The sequence below is a fragment of the Porites lutea genome, chromosome 6, assembly GCF_958299795.1.
Source record: "Porites lutea chromosome 6, jaPorLute2.1, whole genome shotgun sequence".
In the NCBI taxonomy this organism is placed as follows: Eukaryota; Metazoa; Cnidaria; class Anthozoa; order Scleractinia; family Poritidae; genus Porites; species Porites lutea.
In genome coordinates this window covers 7,553,056-7,575,555 of record NC_133206.1, presented here as the reverse complement: position 1 = coordinate 7,575,555, position 22,500 = coordinate 7,553,056, and the positions used below count along the sequence as shown (strand labels likewise).

At 37.3% G+C, this 22,500-nt stretch overlaps 2 long non-coding RNA genes across 2 annotated transcripts in view; one reads left to right on the top strand and one right to left on the bottom strand.

Annotated features, from left to right (window-relative positions):
- LOC140941041 (uncharacterized) overlaps window positions 1–3,119 on the bottom strand; it is a 5,863-nt gene extending 2,744 nt beyond the window's left edge. The window contains exon 1 of the long non-coding RNA XR_012166416.1: window positions 2,816–3,119. This is a non-coding gene — a long non-coding RNA (uncharacterized lncRNA). The remainder of the gene's footprint in view (window positions 1–2,815) is intronic.
- Window positions 3,120–21,298: 18,179 nt separating this feature from the next.
- The window catches only part of LOC140940985 (uncharacterized), a 223,164-nt gene continuing 221,962 nt past the window's right edge, over window positions 21,299–22,500 (top strand). The window contains exon 1 of the long non-coding RNA XR_012166401.1: window positions 21,299–21,322. This is a non-coding gene — a long non-coding RNA (uncharacterized lncRNA). The remainder of the gene's footprint in view (window positions 21,323–22,500) is intronic.

The window sequence follows — 22,500 nt, the reverse complement described above, 5'->3', positions numbered from 1 at the left end:
GTCAAAACAGTGAATGTTGTAACGCAGTTTTTTGACCGGTTGGTAGGACAGGTTTGTCTTGAAATTTCAAGGTGTTGCAGTGAATCAATCTTAATGAGACTTTCGGACATCTTTATATACATTATGAAGATTATGTGAATAGATTTGAAAAAAATTCGTTCGAGTCGTTTCGGAGATATACAAGAAAGCGCTAAAAGTCCAAATTCTGAATGAAGTTGCACTTATACAGATGGTGAGAAAATGGGTTAGTTTTCAAGATCGCATGAACGAAAGTACACCAAAATTTCCTAGTATCAAAACATGATATTAAGCATCATTCGTACGCTACGTAAGAATAATTTGAGTCATTTATAACGTTTTTATTACATAACCTATCACGGCTATTGAAAATTTAAGGTTTGAAATATATTTTCGTTTTATTCGAATTCAAACATACAGAATTTTTTACTTCTTACGGAGATTGTTTGCTAAACACCAAACTTTAAGTTCCTAGTGTTAGACTTTCAGCAGCAGGTCTAGATCACACAAAATTCGGCTTTTATCAATTTCAAAGTTTTTTGTTTACTGTTGTCATAGTAATATCGATTTTACTTAAAACTACATTTTCACAAATTTCAATCCATAGCCAATTACTGGTGAAAATTTTATAGCGATCGGACAAGGTAAAAACTACTTTTAAGGCGATTGAAAAATATCGGTATGGCCTCTGAGAAACTGTATCGAAACACCTTAAGAACGGACCTCTACAGCATGATGGCGGTAAAACTTGTAAAGCCGTTGATGGCAAAGGAACGGAGGTTGCTTTGGTCATTGTTGAGAGCTTAATTTAAGTGAAGACCCTTCACAGCATCTGCTACCTTATTCTGAAAACCACACGACTGGGGAGTGTGAAAGATGATTCGGTTTCAATTTCTAAGCTTATGGTTTTAAGGACGTCACAGTTCGACAGCTATCCGACCAGTTACCTGTAACAAGGCGACCTTAACGGTTTTAAGTTCGACCTGGCGAACTGTCAATCGAAGTTAAGGGCAAATGTTTCCACGGAAGTTTGACAGGCACAAAATAGGATTCAGTCAGTCCAAAATTAATTGAAGAAAAAAAACCTCTTCTCTAATAGTACGTTTGAACCGTAATAAATTTTTTATATTTGGAAATAGACAATTAGACAGGCATAAAAAGGGGGTGCATTATCAGACACCAAATGTTCATAGCTCTCTTTGCATGCACCTGCAGAAGCGCGATTATATGGAGGCACAAGAGTATTTGATATAAATAATACGAAAACATATCAGTCAAACTCTCGTTGGAAGACGAAAAAAGAACGACTGGTTAACAGCAACATGAATTATGAAATGAGTTTAAGAACTATTCAAGACTGATACATGTAATTCAAATGTAGGTTAAAACAGTCATAAAGTGTGGCAAACAATCAACCTTTCTCGGCATATGGCAAAAATAATTCCATTTAACAGGACCAACTTATTTTGACCGAACGTTAAAACTTTCCCACTTTTTTTTCCGGTTTTTCTTTCTGTCCTTTTTAAATGCAGATTCAGACTCACATTCGGTTGGAGTTATAATAGAAGAGTTAAATCCTCACGAATAGGAAATGATCAGAAAACAGCTCCCTACAGAGAATAACCGAGTTGTAATGAGTCCGTCGTTTAGGCGCTCGGAGATTCCTTACCTTGAAACACAACTCCCTTGGGAACACCGGTTCATTTTTAGGACCCGTAGGCCTACGAGTTTTAGGTAAATGCATATTTCCATCCGTGCGAGGTCCCTATAGCATGGTACATTCACTGATGATACGGTGAAAAATTACATCGCAAAATTAGCAAATGCAAAAAAAATCCTTACTTTTTGTACTTTTTTAACTCTTTGTGGGTTTATTGGGAAGTCTAAATTGCAGAGAAAATCGGTTTAAAACAGAAAAGAAAAAACAACAACAAACAAAAACAAAAAGAAAAAACGCAGACATCCCCCCAAAAACTTAACAAAACTGTGACAATGCTTCTGGCAATAGGATCCTATTAATAAAGATATGACCTGTGGAAATCAATTACGCTGGCCTTTTTCGCGACATCTTTATTTCTCTTTTTAAGATTACTTCTTTTACTCTGTTGATGGATTTTCATTACGTTAAAGCTGCTCACTGTCTCGATTTCGGCTCGGCAGTAAATGGAGTAAAAACCAACCCAAAGAGAAGACATAAAGAATATTTTAACAAAAACAATTAGCTATATAGATTCAAATGGCTTTTAAATGACAAATCCGACGGGTAGTGAAATCAATTATGTACACTGCTCAACTCAATGTATCCATAATTCTTGGGTCAAATATCACTTCTAACAATTTAAATTTGAAAATTTGACAGGTCTTTGTTAAATCGTGAAGTAGCATGAATTTGTATCCGTTATTTTTATTCGGTTTTCGTTTTTGGCAAGGAATAAAAATGTTATTAAACCAATTTTGAATTTTCTTTTACAGTACAGGGTAGCCAAGCTAGTTCAAGATAAGATCTTCGCGCGCATGCAGTTGCCAACAAGGCAAAATTGTCAATAACAAAAGCCGGGGCTTCTCAAATGACGTCCATCCTGTATTTGTGAAATAATGCATTTAGAACAGCTTTGATCACGGACTAGTGGATACTATAACGACATGGATAACAAATAACATAAAATGAGTCGAGGCAGCATGGAAACTGGACTAGTTACAAGTTCAAAACGTATTAAGACTTTGTCAACAAGCAATAATTATAACGGAAGTAGGCCTTTCTTTCAGTTTCCTTCGTAACGATCGTTTTATAACGTACCTTCAAAGTAAACTGCTTATTCGTTTGCGTTGCGGTTGCGGTTGCGGTCTTCGTTTAAGTCGGTCCTCTTTGACTTCTGATATATTTTAAATGGGATTAAACATATCCCTCCACTAAAGGAGAAAAAAAAGTCATACATTAAAACTCATTTCAAAACACCTGGCTATCAAATAACCCCGATAATATTTCCGCTTATTATGCATGCGACAATGCATTCTCTCTGGTTAGTCGTCCAGCGGCAGTTAGGCTCCAAAAGTACATTTCAGTTAAGTACACTGTATATGAAATATTAATTACGAAAATGTTTTATCTAAGAAAGGAGGCGAAACTGGTTTTAATTTTCTTTTGAGCAGGGCAACCGCAAAGAAAAGCAAGTAGTGGCAACCTTGTTTCCAGTATGAAAAAAGCCTGGGGAATCTGCAATATTTTACCAGAGTACAGATTCGAAAACAGAGACGTAACATCCTTTAGAGTGGGTAACTCACCTTACTATTTTAGAATTACTTTTGTACCAAAGTTTAAAAACAACCGTTTTCTTCGTCACTAACAGTTTTAGAGAAAGGTGTTTCCTTTTAGATAATAATGTTTTGCGCCTCCCAAAAAATTATAGATGTGCAGCTGCGGAAACCTTATTTTTAGGCCCCGTCCACACGAATGCGGACATTTTTGAAACCGCTTACCGTCGGTTGCATTTAAGCGTGGACAACAGACAAAAAGAACATGTATTTTCCAATAGGGTGGCAGACCTGAGGTGTTTTGTCGCCAAACATTTGAAAGCCGTTGAAGCAAACTGTCGCCCAAAACTGATCAGCGCGTTTCGCTCACATTTCATTTTTATCAACGTTCATGCATAGTTTTCGCTCAGAAACAGCAAACTTGCCTCGGGGAATTATTCGTAACGTCTAAAAATTCTTTCAAAGATCATATTTTGTCGAGCGAAAACAAATCAAGTCGACAACGGTCGCTCACTCCAAACTTCGAATGTATGGCGCCAAAAGATGTCATGTTTGCACCCAATTAGAACACGTTTTTTCCTCACGTTTACACGCTTAGATGCAACCGACGGGATTCGTGCCTATAGGGCTTAAGTCACCCTGGGGATCGAGGTAAAATTGATGCAGATTCGGTGACCGCATTCGTGATTCGGCTTTAAGGGGACTAAAGGGCAATTCATGTATTAAAAATTTATGCCGCTTATAAGCTCCAGACCCCCCCCCCCCCCCCCCCCAACACCCCCGCCCCAACTAGGTGTAGGCCCATCTACCTGAAAAGAAAAAATACATCCAATTATAAGCCATAAGTGGCTTTACATTCATCTACAACTTTACACGCAATTGCTACGTGATCATGAAAAAACCCCATAGTTGTTAAATTCACTAATATCAGAAAAGTGTCGATGCTAAATGAGGAAACTGGGCTTCTTCCATAGTAGGCAACACAACTAACCCAACTAAACGCTTTTAGGGAGATCGACAGTAAAATTGACAGTTTTAAGAATCGATGAACTCCAGCTATGACGCTCGTTTTAGACCTCCTTCAGACAGATGAAGACCTTTCCAGTTCGAAATTGGCATTTGAAAATGGAGGTCTTTTGAGCGAGAAAAAAGGGATTACCCGGAAAAAACCCTCTTGGTGCTGAGAAGTGAAACAATTTTCAGCAAACTCGTTGTACATATGGCGTCCAAAGACGCCAGGACTGAGGCCAATTCTTCCATCCCTGCATTATCCCCGCTTCCCCGGTCACCATATATTCGGTCTGCTTCACACTTGGGTCGGTAAATTCTGTCACAAAAACCATGCCACCATAAATTTTCACCAGCATATTCAAGTAAATAACAAAAAAATAAATTAATAACACCTTACATTGCCAGTTTTGACGCAATTCCGGGTTCAGTAGCCGAGAATCTGAGAGGCTCAAAATTGGATTTATTAACCACAGTACAAATATGACATAGATCAAATGTCTTTTGAATATATTGGTGAATATTATTAAAGCTGATCGTGACTTGCTCATTGGGACGTAATTAACGCGGAGGATTTATGCGTTACTCCCATCAAACGTAAGCTGGCTGTTCGGTCTTGTGACTTGCAAGATGGAAACTTTCATAAGAGTGACTAGCCGCTGGCGCCGATTTGGAATCGTATTCGGAATCATATGTATTTTTTTTTTCACAAGAGCGGCCGTGATATTACTCATAGAACAGGCAATTTTAAGTTGAGATGTATGCGTAATTGGAAATCTTGCCAGTAAGTTAAATCCATATGAACATATTGAACTTTTTACAAAAGAAATACTTGGTTAATCGAGCGACCCCAGTCAAACGACTAAGCCCACATGAACAGCCCTTAGTGAGGTATCTTAAACCGACGGAATTGTCATTTTCTCGAGATAAAATTCTACTCATTGTAGATGCATAAAATCAAATAGATCTGTTTAGCTTGTAGGTTTCAATCTTTATTTTTCCAACAGTGAAGAGAAGTCGTTTCGTCACGTTACCATGGTAACGAAATTTCTGGATATTAACAAACTGTGGTTCTGCAAATATGGCAGAAAAAAAATAGCGAAAAAATTGACATGTATGGTTTCCCTGTACATGATTTCACTTAGGAACAAAACAGTAGCTCATACTTTTCTTCTGTCGTTCGACAATGCAAATTATGGCCATGGTAACGTGACGTCACACTTCTCCTCTCTATACAGGTCATGAGATATTATCCTTTCATATCTTTTGTCATTCACTTGCTTACATAATTTGCGCATAGTTTATGTTAAACCCTGAGGACGTTAAGGGGGCTGTATTAGGAAAACATAACACTCGAGCTAAATATGTTTATCCCGCACGGCCAGAATTTAGCACGTGGTGACTCTAACATCGAACATATTTTACTGTTTGTTTTTGGTTCAGTGTTTCAAGGATAAGGTTTAAGCCTCCAAAGTCGTTGTACACGATATGTTTATATAAATTAGTAATTATGTGATTGTTATATTATTTGATAGTTTCTGAGTTTTTAATTAATTAGTTTGAATGATAATTAATATATTTATTGTAATTATTGTAAAGCACAGTTGAATTCCTAGAAACAGCGCTATATAAGCTATTATTATTATTGTTATTATAATATATAGGATTGTTTTTGTTCTCTAATGAAGGACGAGGGGTTTCTTTTGTAACGGATGGAATTGTAGATAGTGTTTTTGATGAATTAATTAGACTTTTTGTAACCGCAGGTTGATTGTAAATAGGATTTTAATTGAGGTTTTGTAATAAAGATTCTTTTCTCTTATTGTTATTATTATCATTATTATTATTATTATTATTATTATTATTATTACTACTATTATTTTTGTTATAGGTTCATCGATAAACGTAGGGATATATGTTTCTTGGGAGTAAGCATGAAAAATATCGGTAAGAGTAAAGCGTTTTAGAAACATTTTGTCATGGAATCACGGGATGTTCGGATTCGACCGTATAGGGCCTCCTTTGCAGTGCCTTTACATCAGTATACCGTAAACTACCGCTTATATATAAGCCTTTGGGTCATACATCATTTAAGGGGTTTTGGCAGCGCTTATTAACGGATGGGATTATATGCGAGGGGGCTTATGACCGGAAAAGGGAAGCGTTTCGAAGCAATCAAACTGTACTGATCAAATTCGTCTAGCATGTACTGTTTTTTATGGTTATGAATCAAGCTTCAAATCGCTATAATAAATCGAATTCATTTAAACACATTTGGAACAAAGAAAGAGGGGGGCTTATAATTGTTTGTATTTTTTGTTTACTGGTAAATGGGCCTCTAAATAGGGGGGCTAATGAGCTTTCAATTGAAACTTTTGTGGCGTAAGAAATACAGGTAAATTTCCCACCTACTCACCAACCCACCCGCCTCCCCACTCACACACCTACCTACCTACCTACCAATCACATACATACCCACCAGCATTGTTTGTCACCGGTTATAACCGGTTAATGCATGGCTTAATATCAGGATCAATAGGAGTCTCTATAAGTAGCTTTAAGTCCAACAAGTTATTATGTCACCCTTGCCATTTAAACATTTTCATATTTGCAGTGCTGTGTTTCTGGCAAACTTGTCTTCTTTGCTGATTTGGTGTTGCTCAGTATTAGCGGTAGTTCTCAGCCCCGCCACCCCTCTATTCAATTAAACGACACCCAGCTATTGAGACATTTTGATAAACATAGTTGAATATATGACTGTTGTAGTGATTAAATTCTGACCCTGCTCGCCATAGACTCTCCAGTGACTCAGTGGTTAGAGCATCCGAACTAGAACTCGGAGAGTCGTGAGTTCGAATCTCACTTAGAGCTATCAGACAAGCAACTCATTTGACTTATGGACTGGAGCAAGAAATTGAAATTATCGTCACTTAAGTCTTTCAATCGACGCATTTATTTCAAAGGAAAACTTCTGGCTCAAATATACTCAGCAATTTACCGAGGCAATGTAACAGCGTTTTGACGACTGAAACCTAAAGAAAAGGGAACTAAATGAATAAACACCTACTAGCAGAACTTAAAAAAGGAAAAAAAACTCTTATTTGTACCCACTAACACCCGCTAGCCAGTCCAGCGGAACTAGGAACTCATTCACTTAGTATAAGAAGTCTTTTACTTTTTTGTTTTGTTTCACTTTCTCCGCGGCAAACACTTCATTTCGTATGCAGCCAACGCATCTACTTGATGTTATCGCCTCAGAAACAATTTTATTGCGTTAATTAATTATTTCTCTGCCAATCAAAAAAATCGTAGAAGCATCCGCTTTATTTAAGTTAAAACTTAAGAAGTAAAGTGAACCAATGAAAAGATTGTGTCTGAACACTTTTTGCTTAATAAATAAGGATTCCATAGAAGGGAAAAAGATTGATGTCGGAACCGAATAAATACTCTAATTGGAATACAATTGTATGGGTCAGCTCGATTATTGTCAGAGGCGAATGAAAGAATTGAAGGTCGGAACACGGTGATTATTAAACTGAAATAAAACAGTACATGCCAATTAGGTCATTCTTGAAACTTTTTTGAAACTATCAAATGCGAGAGGCAAGATATCGAAAGTAAAGTCATTGAATTTAAAGTCAAATGCATTTTTCTTTCTCCCCTTTCTCGACGAAAAAATAAACTGTCGAAATTGAAATGTCTGGTTTCAATGAATAATTTGAGATCCGATTAATGGATAGGAAGCTATCTGTTTAAATATTGTCCGAAGATCCGTAAACAACAATGAAATTAACAGTCTCTATGCCTCTGTAATTAAGCCAAAACTTTTTTTCACTAATACCATCTGCAACTTTCCGAGGAGGATTATTGACGTATAAAAATTAAAATCCTTTTATGTTCCTTAAATAGCTAATTTTTTAACAGTTCTAATATAATAGGTTTTTAAAAAAGGTTAAATGACATAACAGACGACAAGAAGAGAAATTAACATATGGCTGAAAGACAAATTTAAGCCTGCTACTAGTGGCGGGAAAGAAAAAAAAAAGAGAAAACAATTCAACAGATCCTTAACAGATCTCGGATCATTTCTCTGCTGCTCTTTGCCAAACATTAACATCAAATAACTTCATTTTAAGCATTTGTGATGTAAAGTCTCCATGGAAATAATTATTGACAGCAAAAGGTTGACTTTCTCAAATTATTTAATGCGTAAAGTATTAAGAATTCCCTACAAGAAAATGTAGCATTAAGGCAAATTTTCTGTTCTGATAAAAGTTTTGATGGCGAGCATCGAGATCCTCCTTGAAATTAACTTCAGTTGATAAAATGGCACGAACGTTACTGATGAGCTACAACCACTTTGGCGGGCTTAAGTTCATGCGCTTGTTAATTGAACCATTCCACCTTCATTTTCACATTCATATTGTGGTTCTACAAACTATAAAGGAGAACATGGAAAACCCTTCGCTTAGCATGTCTCTGAAAACATTATTGTAATTGGCCTTATCCCAGATTGTCCTCTGCGGTAGATCATAGGAATAAAATAAAAGCGTTTATAATTATGCAGAATCCGACGGCAAGTTATTTTAATTAGTAACCTTTTGAAATGTCTTATTAATAAGTCTTACGTAAGTTTTTCGATAAAAACACTGACCACCTGACTATGATTTAATGCTTGAGGTATCGCAGGAAAAACAAAACAAAAAAAAATGGGAAGTAAATTACCAGTAGTTTCCGTTTTCGGTGTGAGAACGTAGAGTTGCTTCAGCTTCTTAACGTCAGTAGGTTAACTTCAGGATTAGTCTGTTAATCGTTTCAGTTCAGTCGACTGCAGTGACAAGACCCTTTTTGCTGTTAGTTTTTAAGCCAGCAGGCTCTTATCAGTTACTAGAATCATGAAGCTATCTAACTCTTTCTAATTTCAAACGAAGTCTAAATGGATGTCCAGTTTAATGCGCTTAGGATTTTTTTTTTTTCAAACTGATCTGGGAAAAAACCGACAGAAAAAAATCTTTATCTGTACAGGAGAAAGAAAAATAACTTTTCCACAGCATGCTAACAAAAGAAATTCTAATGAATTTTTATTACTACTTTTGATCTCTAAATAACGATGGCTAAAATCCGGCTTATACAAACCATTTATAATATGTTACTCAACAACGCTTCTCACTTGTGAGCTTAGGGGTACTTACCTACGGAAAAATCGCTTATCGCAAGCGGTTGTGGCGTTTCCAAGGAGAATACTGGTTGCATGGAATCACGGGCTCGCTCATTCATAGACCCGACGGCTGTGCCGAGATGATGAGCCCCAGTAAGGGCTAAACAGCTGTCCATGGCTGCCACCGCCGGGGTGATATGGTTGTGCGCATGCGTAAAGAAATGGAGTTAGTACGTGTGCTTCAGTGCTAAAATTGGTATTGGTTCGTCTTGGTCTGTTTGAAGTTCTCCGCGTTTGAAAGATGTCTAGTGTGAATAGAGGAAAAATAAAAATAAAAAGAGTTAAATTAGTTTACAATAATATGGAGAAAAAGGCAAAATACATAAACATTTAAGGTCAGATAGTGGGTAGTGGTATAGTTTCTAATTTACAATTTGATTGAATTTGATTTTGCCTACACCACGCTGCGAAGAGTAGCGCGATTTGGTTTCAAACGTCTTGTTATGTTGCACGGAACTCAATTCATATATCATGAATGCATTTATTTAGAATAAGAAGATTTAAAAGCCTATTTGAATAGATTCGCCCAAAAAAGCTAAAACGATGGACATGCGAAAGCATTCCTTACAGAGCATTCATAGTAATGTTTGTAGTATATGATGTGTGACATCACAGTATTTGAAAACATCCTTTCTCGTCCGTCCACACGTAAACAAGAAGCCGACACTTTAACAATCTCCATTCAGGGGACCGATTTTGAAAACCTTCTTTACATTGGTGCCCGAAAACGCCAATTACGTGTGATCACGACGGGCTGGCTAAAACAGAGGAACAAAACTCAGTTAAAAATCTGGGCACGTGTGGACGGGGCCTAAACATTCAATAAACGGTTTTTTTTTATTTTCTTACTCGCACTTGACATTTATATTTTTTACTTTGTCCGACTGAATTAAATGCAAAGTCTGAAACAAGTCGGGTAACACTTGCACTACAGTCGTGCTAGCAGTAGCACGAAGTAGGTTTTGAGAAGAGCTTTTGGTTAAAATATTTCGAACAGACCGATGGCTGTTCTCCCGTTACACTGCTTATCAACTTCATTCCAAGGGTTTGGAATGAGTATCCAGCGTTCTTAAAAGTAAGTATTTAAAAGGTCTATCACTTTTCACTGGAATGTGTAGAAAAAGGGTACCTTTCAGTCACAATGGTGTATAAAAGAGTACAAGATTGGGCCTCTGGGAGGAATGTTTAAAACGTTTTGGTAAATTCCCCCCCTGAGCAGCCTCCCACGCTTATGTTCTTTGGACGTTGGGGAGGAACACGTCAAGAATTCCTAAGAACGTCTGCGTGGGAGGCTACTACTCCTAAGGTACCAAGAACGAGAAGTCCAAAGACTACTGCAAAGTCTTTGGACTTCTCGTTCTTGGTTCTTTATATTTTGGCTGATTAGATCTCTTTTCTAGAGATCCAACGTTTACAACTAACAGGATCTTCGTCCACATTTTTGGCATTTAATTTAGTCCTTTACTCCTAAGGTACCCCGCATATGTTTACTTACACTTTCCCTAAACGAGAAAGAGTTTGAATATTTATATTCAGATCAGTGCAGCATATTTCAGCTTCCTCGAAACTTTTAAACACTAACAAAATATATATAACGCCGTTCAGTTCGTCAAAAATACTCCGCTTCGCGTCGTATTTTCAACTTTCTTCTCGGTGTCTCATCTGGTGATGAAACAATGCGTCTTATGCTTGATATATTACGTCAAAGCCGCCACCAAATTTTCAGATAGTGCACAATAATGAGGGGTTATGTAATGTATTCCCCTAATTTAAAAAAGATAAATAGATGGACCGTACATGCTTCTCTCGAATTCTACCTACACGTAGTTTTACGCGGGGTTGTATCAGTCTTTACGAAACATGACATTTTAATTAAATAAACAGTCATTCTGAATGTATGGATGGATCGTATATCTTCCTTATGAATTCCTTGCTAGTTGTTTTAGGCACGTTAAACACCCAAACGAGCGAATGCGTGCAAAACCTTATCAAACAAAAGTTCCCCATGAACTCATGAATTAAAAATATGTATCATGATGCACGTTAATTCGTATGAAGATGTCATTTGACCCTCATAATAAAAACATTTTTTTGCTGATCGTTCACAATTCATGAATGCTCCAGAGTCAGCTGACCGAAGCCGCAACATGAGCATAAAACAAAAAATAAAAGAAAATTTTCCGTCATAAACGGGGTTCTGCGAAGCGTGGTTCCGTCGTACTATTGTAAACTGTTTCGCGCCTTACCTTTTTCTATACAGCGTTTTCACATTACGCCACTACCAGTCAAGTGGGAGTTAAACTCTTTTGTTACATAAAAACTTTCCGTTTTCATAGCTGCTGTCCACGTGAGTGACAGCGCTCCATTGATCGAATCAAGTTCCACGCTAAGGTGGCTAGACAAAGTCTTTGTGGCTAGTTTCCTGGAAACGTATACGGATCCGAATTTTTTTAGTCATCCTTCCCATTTATTGACCCCTTATACCGTAAAGTCCCGGGGGGGGGAGGGGAGAAGAACTGGAAAAATAAGGGGAAGACCATTATACGTTTTTGGGAAACTGCACTGCTTCCCCTTTCCTAGGTCAACATTAACACATACTTCTCACTTAGGACATAATGTTGGCCTTTGGGGAGGGGTATGTGGGCAGTTTCTCAGAAACGTATAATGATCCAAGGGCGGTGGGTCACTGTTTTCATGCATGTACTGGGGTGGGCTTAGAAAAACCATGCATAAATAAAGGGGTGGGGAATGTATGTTTTTTTGCACACGTCAGGCATTAAATGGTGTCTTAAACAATATGCAAGTAAAACTTAGACATTATTCACAATCAAAGCAAAGATCATAATAAATGCAGTTTAAGATAATATTCATATCCCACCACAAAAGGGAATGTGTATTAGGACCACCTTTCCCTGGTAATTCCAACCTTCTTTTATCCAAACTATGTAATTTTTTTCGCTCACCCCCATTTCCTCCTTAATTTCCTATTCCCCTCAATGGGTGGGGTACAATATTTTCTGAAACTAGACCTTAGAAAAAAGAATTGTCAAATTGACAAATGTAGGATCGATAAACTCTTGGAGCTGTGGAATAATTACTGCGTAGGCAAGACTAATACGATTTATGAACGCTACAAATTTCATGCCAGAGCACAAGAACCCGCAGAAACAATTGACACCTATGCATCTGCACTTCGCACACTGGCTACCGTGTGCCTTTGGATCCCTAATGGAAGAAATGATTAGCGACCGACTCGTATGTGGTATTTCAGACAATGGACCACGCTAGAAGCTGTTGCAAGAAGTAGAACTTAGATTGGAGAAATGCATGAACTATTGTATACCAGCTGAAGCTGCAAACATCCAGCTTAAATAGATCTCCAGCCACGGCGCAGAAGCAGTACATCATCTAAACGACTCCAAAATAGGGAGGGCACTAAGAGAGTGCAAATACTGTAGCAGAAAACATGAAAGAGGAATGGAGAAATGCCCAGCATATGGCAAGACCTGTACAAAGTGTTCCAAGCAAAACCACTTCAGTTCTGTCTGCCTACAAACGGTTTCACCTACGACACCAAGAAAAGTACAGCCCCAGAGAGACTTGCAGAAAAGCAAGCCTAAGGTACATGCGGTACACAAAGATTTGCAACCCTCATCTGAGGATGAACTTTGGGTCCTGTCATTCGCTGAACAGGTCAATGCTATCGGCAGCAACAAGGGCAGAATTTATGCAGCCATGGAAATCAGGAAAAAAACTTTTGAAATGCAGATAGACACTGGAATATCCTGCAATTAGGCAAATAATTGATATATAGCAAAAACAGTAAAGGCCCTAATATTGTTACCTGGGGAATACCACACTTGAGGGTGCAACATTCTGAAAGGGAACCATTGACTAGTTCGCTTGCCAGTTTGAGCCAATTGTGGAAAAGTGATCATTGAAAGCGTTTAACAAAGCGGCCGAATTAGTTATTGAAACACCATTCAGAGTCAATTCCCTAACCGAGGGCCTGCCCGTTTTGCGACAAGTAAGCTCATTGATCACCTGCCACGTTTTACGCGGGTCGCCGTTAGATTCGCTGAATTTATCTTTGTGAAATAATTCTTTAGCCTGTCGGATCGCAACTATGACTTTGTTACGCATTCTTGTAAAGCATGCCTAATCGTGCGGATAATTGGAGTTAATAGCGTGTTTTATTTTCATAATATACCTTCTACGCATGTTTTTTTTTAAATCGACTGTAATCCAAGGTGACTTGATGGAGCGCACACACGTAGTACGTATTGGGGGGTTTTTATCAGCAATTGCCAGGAAATTTGATTTCCACTCGTACTAAAGCTCATTCGGGCAATGAGCCAACAACAATAACTTTGTTTATCCAGGGTTAAAAAATCATCAGGCTAAGTGAGCTACTACAAAAATTATAAGTTATTTAACTGATTGAAACTTTAACTAATTAACTGTAATAACATTCTTAACTAAAAAAAATTGTGCCTGCTTTACATGATTACCGTGATTATCAACATATTTCAGAAGAGATCATTGCAGCCGTGATTAAAAGCGGAAAGAGTTTGCTCTTGCCTGAGGTCAATAGGTAGACTATTGCGCAGCACCGAAACTGTTTTTAACATTATTAGTACGGGGCAGTGGAATAGCAAGTTTGCCATCGGAATCCCTGAGAGAGTAACTAGAGACTTCATTACGATAAGAAAATTGCCGGGCAAGGCCTCCAGCTTTTTCCAGGCTAAGGATGTAAAAAGATTGACAACACTGGCATCATAAGGAGAGAAGGTCAAGATACGGGCGGCGCGATTTTGAAGTTTTTGCAGTTTAGTTGCAGTTTACATTCATTCAGTAAATGACAATTAAAACCTAGGAAATTCTAACGGAGCTCCACCTCGTAGGCGGAGCCTCATAGCTTAGTAAATCTACCCATCCCAGAAAATTTGGTAATCGCGTGACCGTACACCGTCCGTCCGAACCACAGGGTAACCAATGTTTACTCTCACACTTGCTAGCTAGATTTGGAGCCCAGGAGGAAACTGATTGCACATCAATGTTGTGATCAATTGACAGCTGTCAAAACAAGCTATCCTCTGACCAGTATCACCTGACCGTATCGCGGGCTCAGGTATCGACCTATCGAGGTCGAGTACTTTTCTGAAGTTATCCGCTGACAAGTTACTGGTTTTCAAATGATCGCAGGCTCTTTTTTAAAATTTATATGAAATAAGTTGTGTTTATGTCACGCTTGGTCACGCTCTACGTCTAATTTTTATCCTCTGATTGGTCAAAATTTGATAGGTGAGTTCATACAGAAAATTTATGCGGCATCTTGAAACTTGTTTACTTTGACAGCTGAAGCTGACAGAGTTTTGTGTCAACTTGTGATGTTTTTAACTGTCTTTTTCCACTAGATGTACAAAATGAAATACAGCTGCTATCAAGAGTCTTCTATTATTCATGGCTAGTTTGTTTATTGGGTTTTTGGTTCAGAGATGCGTCGCTTGTCAAAGTCGGAAATCCGATTTCGGATGGCATCGTTTTTGTTTTTTACCTTGCTTGGTGCGTATTAAAGAGGGTTCAAAATTCTCAAGCGATTCTGACGTTACTTGATAGCTTTCAGGAGATGCATCTCGAATGGTAAGCCTGAGTAATTATTGTATTTGATGTTTGTTTTTTTACATCTAATACACAGTTTATGCGGCAAATTTATGCACTTTTGTAAGATCTGAGACAATGATCTGACCTAGTATCAGGTTTGATATAACCTTACAGAACTTTAAAAAGCCTTTAGATATACTTTCATACCGCAAATAGAAAGAAAACGTTTCGAAGAATATTTAGTTATAAATTTGGCTGTAGAAAGAAAACTTTGAGCGATTTTCTTGCGTCGCGTTCATCTTTGAGAAAAGCAAACACCGGGAGGCCGGCTTAAAACATACCGTCTTAAAACATAAACTTATTTAACAATTAATGAATGAGGCTGAGTATCTTATGAAGAATTATGGGGATCGAGGAGGGTGTTATCCGTCGAGGCCGTAGGCCGAGGCGGATAATACCCTCCGAGGTCTTCATAATTTTTCATATGATGCGAAAGCCGAATTCAATAATTGTTTTATTATTCATTCAAAATAATTCCTAGTTTAAAAACAAGGTTAAAACGTGCTTACCTCCATCGATCCATCGATGTTAAGTTCATCTTCGATAGTACACGTTTAGGGTTGTTCAGCTTTCAAATATTCTCCAAATAGCAGATGTCGCCCTTCAAGTTGTATTCTTGCTGTTCTTGCCATGTTTTTAGCCATTATTTCGCCTTGTTCTTACTCTTGAAACGAGTGAAATGTCGGCCATTTTTGTTTCCATAACCAAAACAACTCAACCTCGTCCCCAGGTCTTCTCGGTTAACGGTTCATTAACCTGCAAAAACGCTGCATTTTTCACGTCATTTTCTCGCTAAACACAAAATCTTCCAAATTTGGTCACCAGTAACTGGTTATGGTAAATTATTCGTGTGCTTTTAGCCAATCAGAACCGGGGAAATATTTTGAATGAATAATAATAAGCTTTAAGCTTTAAGACTTAGGATTTTTACAAGCACTTTAATACTTGTCTTCGTGAATGAAAATTGTTGTCTCTGTAAATGCTTCACCGAATTATATTTCTTTTATTGATTGTTAGTAGTCTCTCTTGTAATTTTAATCGCTGTGCCGTTAGTTTACATCCGTTCATGAACATCGCTTGCAGGAGTTAACTCAAAATGCCCCGCGTATCAAACGCGTTTTAAGATTACACATCGTTATAAAACCCTTAAATAAAAAAAATAAACTTAATAAATTCTGTGTTCAAGAGCCATTTATGGCTCTTGAATGTGATCGAAGACGATTGCTAATTTTTGGGTGTACATATAGGGCTATCGACTCGATGTATAAGATGTTTCACTGTAAAATCACTTAGCCTTTCCCTCAAGAGTTACATGAATTTGCCCTTAAGTAACTGATTTGCGGATTACAAGTTTATTGTTTGATTTAAATTATAAAATTATTAATATGAGCTTCGCTTTTAGCCCTGGCTAAATCTATACATATTAGTTACTGTAGTCAGTTATCTTCTTGAGACTGGAGTAAAAACTATTTTGACCATTATGATGAAGGTCAACAGATATTTTTTAAAGATTGTTTAACTTTAGAATTTTCATCTTTTTCTGAAGATAGTCTAAGTAATTAAGTATCTTTTTATTTATATCACTGATCAAAGGGAACCTGCCAAGTTCAGCTCTCATGCAACATCGGATGACTAGTTATGGACTTTTAAATATCGTTTACAAAAGTGTAAATGAGTTTTTTCAATCCCGGAGCTTTCCAATGACTTACAATCTGATTTCAAAAAGGCACCCCAATCTTCACTATTGTATGTTAAAATCGGCAAGATCATTGTGTCAAAAAATTACTTGCAAGGAAAGGTTTCAGTTTTCTAAAATCAGTGTGGCGTCTTAGACTAAGAAGGACATGAACGGCTTTTTGTCAAAAATGTTCAAGTGAAAGTGTAAAATTTCAGGAAGATGAGATGTGTGTCCCTAAGTAAGTATAGTCTTATATACATGTTTATCATTTCATTTCCTATGTGAAAAATAAATCGCATTTTTCCGCATTTTTGGAATACCATTATCTTACTTTTCTTAGGTTTAATTTTAAGTATCTAGGAGTCGCAATATGAAGATAATTTGTTTAGGCAATCCTGCAATACTAATTTGGATCGTGATAATATGATAAGGTCGTCAGCATTGAAAAGACAATTGAGAATTTTGGTAGCACAAACGGATCAGATAAAATATTGTTGAATGAAAAAGTGCTGATCTTAATAATGATAATAATGATAATAATGATAATAATGATAATAATAATAATAATAATAATAATGGTTGATTAATGATTTTTCCACGGAGTACCCAGTCTACATTCATCATCTGAAGACTAACTAATGAAATATATTTATTCATGTGCACTATGGATAAAAATGAAAGTACATATAGGTATATATAAAATATACTTTTACTCTTTATTAGTATGTCTAAAGAGTAATAAGTCAAACGAACATATGTAAATCAAGAAAAAAAAATATCTAACCGGATTCAGCCTTCGTTTTCTTGAATTTTAATTAAACTTTTAGACTCAAGATGTCATTTGGCGCACTGTTGAATAACCTGGAGACTGATTCTTGAAAATTTCCTGATTTAAGAGGCACGACCAGTTGCGATATAACACCTAAGCGTAGATTCCTGGCAGTTTGACTTCTCTCCAGAGTTCAATACAATGTAGCTCGGACAGTGGGTATCATAAGGCCATATGGGTTGTCTTTAACAGATGAAATTTGGTTCTCCAGCCTTAACAGGGAGCCATCCTAACCCAACAACATTCAGACATTTTTGCGTAACCTCCTTAACAAAATTTGCGGGCATCATTAAATCGCCGTAATTTTGCTTCAAGGTACTGCTATAGTGAATACAATATAACGTTTTTAAAATCAAGCTTCAAACGTACCAAGCCTCAAAAAATTGAGCCAAATTCTTCCTTAAAGCTTTGGGCGACATGTTTCTGATCTTCGTGATTGTTGATAGAGCTTTAAAGGACGATGATACAGTCTTAGTCACGTGATTAATCCATTTGAAATTTTCTAGGATCCACACACCAAGAAACGTGTGCGAGGTGACACTGACTAACACTTTTTCATTTGCACAATATAACATGAAACTTCTGATCGATTATTTTTTTGTTATCAATGAAAGGAAGACCCAAGAAGATGAATGAATTATTACTATTTTTTTATCCATTTTATCCATTTTGAATTCTTAAATTTCTCGTGGATGGTAGGGAAAGTAGAGACAGTGCTCCAAGAAGTAGTTGAGGAAGAAACAAAAATTCACCTGGATGATTATCTCCGTGATACTTTTCTTCATTTCGGGGAAACCTGGGAGAATATTCAGGTATGTAATAAAATCGAAATGGGTGCTTTAGTTCACGGCGTAAAAGAACGTCTTTACAAGTTGACAGTATGTAGCATACCAGAGGATTCTAGTGCGCTTATGCATCAACCAGCCATACCCTTAGATTTTAGATTTAACAGATAAGGGGTGGAGTAGTATAGGACAAACCGGTTTGGCCTTTTTTAGAAGTGGAATCTCATCAGTTTGAAGTGGAATAAATTAACGCCGATGACGTCATAACCTTTTGTCTCTATCTCATGAGTAAAATGAGCAGGAATCTCATAAAGATAAAGTCGTGTGCTATTTTTAGTAGTTTTAGGTTTTCTAGTTACTTAAAGGTCGATAAACCTCTCCTTTTTCGATTGGTTAGTTAGACAATAAGAAACGTTTCCATTGGTTAATTCATAGTGTCTGAGGAGTAAAGTCAAGCTTGTCTGTGACTTAAAATCATTGAGACGTAACGTAATTATGCAAGTCATATTTCCTGCTGCTGTGATTGTCCTAGTTCCGGTTCACTGAGTTTTGACGGGCACATCGTGCATATTAATGAGGGCAAAGGCAAACTAGCTCTTTTTAGCACGAAAGACAATGCTTTACTCACCTCACACCCCTCCTACTCCGCCGCAATTTTGACGAGTTTGACTTTACTCCTCAGGCACTATTAATTAACAAATGAAAACGTTTCTTATTTTCTAACTAACCAATCGAAAACGAGGAGATTTATCGACTTTAAAGTAACTAGAAAACCTAAAACAACTAAAAATATACCTTATCTTTATGAGATTCCTGCGCATTTTAATCATGAGATAAAGACAAAAGGTTATGACGTCATCGGCGTTAATTTATTCTACTTCAATGATGAAATTCCACTTCAAAAAGAGGGCCTAACCGGTGCGCCCTATACTACTGGGTGGGGACAGGAGTACATAACCGCGGACCGTTACCTGAGTCAAAAATAGTAAGTTTAGACAAAGAACCCTATGACTCAGCTAAAAATGAAGCGGAAAGGACAAATGCGCGCCGCCATCAGAGAAGCCTTGACAACTGGGAGATAAGATGAGCCACCAGCAGATCAATTTTATGAACAACAGAAAACATTGCTCGTCATGGGAAATACTTGGTAATTGGTTACGGAAAGTGTCGGATCGCATTCATGATGAGCCCGTCCCCAATTATCTTAAGGAGCAACAGACCTTACAGTTTCTCTCCAAGTATCTCTCATTCAGTGGAAAAAGGCACCTGCTGTTAATTACTGAACAAGACCAAATAACGTCATGTACTGAATTCAACTCATATCCGTTTTGTGATAGAAACCGATACTTGTGTACACAGAAGAAATCGATAAAAACGCAACCTGGCTATTTTATTTTATTTGAATTTCGCCGCTCTCTTTGAAGAACCACAACCGGACCAAATGTCGAGTCCTCTGTGTGTTTAAAAATACTGACATGAAGAGGCTTCACCTTCTGACTGCAGTTCTAAATCAAATATAGAAGACAAAATGGATATTATAGGACCACAATAAACAAAAATAGTTTTACAATTAAGCTGATCCGTTCATAAAATTAGCCAAGAATTTAATTTTCTTCCGAAAAGCTTCGCTTTAACTAGCCACAATTAAGAAAAGCAAAATACAGGCATAAAAGAATTGTCAAGTGAAAACGCCAACGCCACCCGCGAAAAGAAAATGGAAGATGATAATTTTCTCCCGTATTTTTCTTGCACTTTATCGACGGGAAGTACTCCTTTAGAGTTCAAACATTTATAAGTAACTTTTTCTTAAATTTGCTAAGTAACATATAAATTTCAAAATCCCGTGAACGTAGCACAAATGCAAATAATTGCCCACAACTCGCTCAGCATGTTCACCGTCTTCTAATGTTATTGCATGAGAAACAATCTGACACCTTTTTTCTAAGAAAATCAAGTAAAACTAGATTATTTATAATAACCTGTTTTAATCTAGCAAGTTTGACAACTTTAATGAGGAAGAGGAAGGGGACATTTCGGAAGCACTTTTCTCATGAAGACAAGCTTTCTTTTACATGCAACATTGATCGGTTATTTTTTTCAACGAAGAGAGGTTTAGGTATATAGAGAATTTCAAGTAAACAAAAACAAAAAGAAAGTAGGAAGTTCCGAAACGGTTTCTTTCAATTATAGTCAAAAAAGGTGGCGGAACAATAAAGAGTGAAAATGATATCTGTATTTTTTCGAGTGCATATAATCTAAAAACAAAACAAAAATAACAAAATAAACTTTCATTATCAAGTGTGCTTGTTATCTTTATGAAATCGAAAGGTAGAAGGTGCGAGCTCTGCATCAGGCTATAAAAGTATTGTTCTGATTAAATGGGAAATGGACAGAACTTCTTTTTCTTAGAAGGCTATATTTTTTAACCATTATATATATTTTTTTTGAAAATACCTTTCGGTTCAATTTCCTCAGTTTAGAGAGCTATTATTATAAGAAAACTGAATTTCCTTCCTTTTGATTAGCTGCTATCAATTTGAACAAACCAAAGACGGATAAAAAATTATCTCAAAAAGTAAATGACTGTTTCCGCCCGCGGTTACTGGCGGCTTTGTATCAATATGATGTTGTGTGTTTTTTGTTCTCGACTACTCAAGATGCTATAATGAAGTGTTCCATTTCCTGCGCAAATGTCCTTCGTTTCAGCCGCGAATTATCAGAGAACTACCTGACCAAAAACTTCGGCTCGAACTGAATTGGGTTATATTTGGTTTTACTGGATCAGTAACTAATCCCGACAATCTGCTGTGGTAAACGTCCTGTGGCACTGGAAAAGGAAACAGATGACTTACAAAACGGAGACTCTGAGGGTAAGGAGGATTAACAAGGGCAAATGAACTCACGTTATTTAGCCAATAAGTCAGTGGTAAATCTATGATTTTATATAAGAGAGCTCGAACAAACGAACGTCGTAGGAAGATTCTGGGGGGAGGGGGGGGGGGGGGGGGGCCTAAGGTATGCTTCACCCGAAAAGTTTTGAAATTTTAGTCCTCAAAAATGCTTTTTCCGCTATACTGAAGATCTGTTGTTACAAATTGCGACAGCTTTCTTATTACAAACTGCGACAAGTGTTATTACAAAGTGTGACAGGTGATTACAAAGTGGGACAATTTTATTACAAAGTGCGACAGAACACCGTCGTCTTGAGTGACTACTGTTGTCGCTTCAGGTCTTCCACAGTTTGCTCATGCACCCACTCCAACAGAGAAGGGTGATTGATGAGATTGATTGATTTCAGTAGATTTCTGATCAACGCAGCTCTTCTCTCAGATGTATTCCGTCAATGCTGAAGTTTTTCGAGCACAAAATTCTCCTGTAAATTTCGAATCCATTCCGGACGGTCTAGCAAAACCTTTGGTTTTCATTGTTTCATTGTATTATATCATTTGCTCATCGATGAGATCAATTGTAGCCATACAAATATAAAAATTGTCACTAAGGCAGTTTAAAGACAATAAAAGGAACTAGCCTTTCAAGAAATACCGTCTGTCCACCAGTAGCAACAGGAAATGATCCTACACTGACACAAATAATTTCTACCATCTCAATTTCGGAGGAGTCTATATCTAGAAAATTCAGGGCCCTAAAACCTAATAAGGCCGGGGGGGCCAGATGGAGTAACCCCCAAATTACTGCCGTTAGCTGAGCCATCGGTCGTCCCATCACTCACCAAGCTGTACTCGATAAGTGTCAACAATGGTAAAGTTTTTAAACGAGGACTGAGAAATTCTATTGAAGGGACTGTTCTTCATTTTTTGTAGCTACTGCGCATGCGCGAGTAGCTACAATGCTATCGTTTTGATAGATAGAGTCAATTTTACGAGGGCTTTCGGAGACCTTCGGATCACGATCGAATTTCGATAGACTTTACAGGTTATAAAAACACAAACAGACTTATTATTTAGAGCTTTTCTTACTTTGAATCTGGTAGTACGTCTTTTTGTGTCAAATACATAAATACTAGTGTAACAAGCGGATTCACCGACCA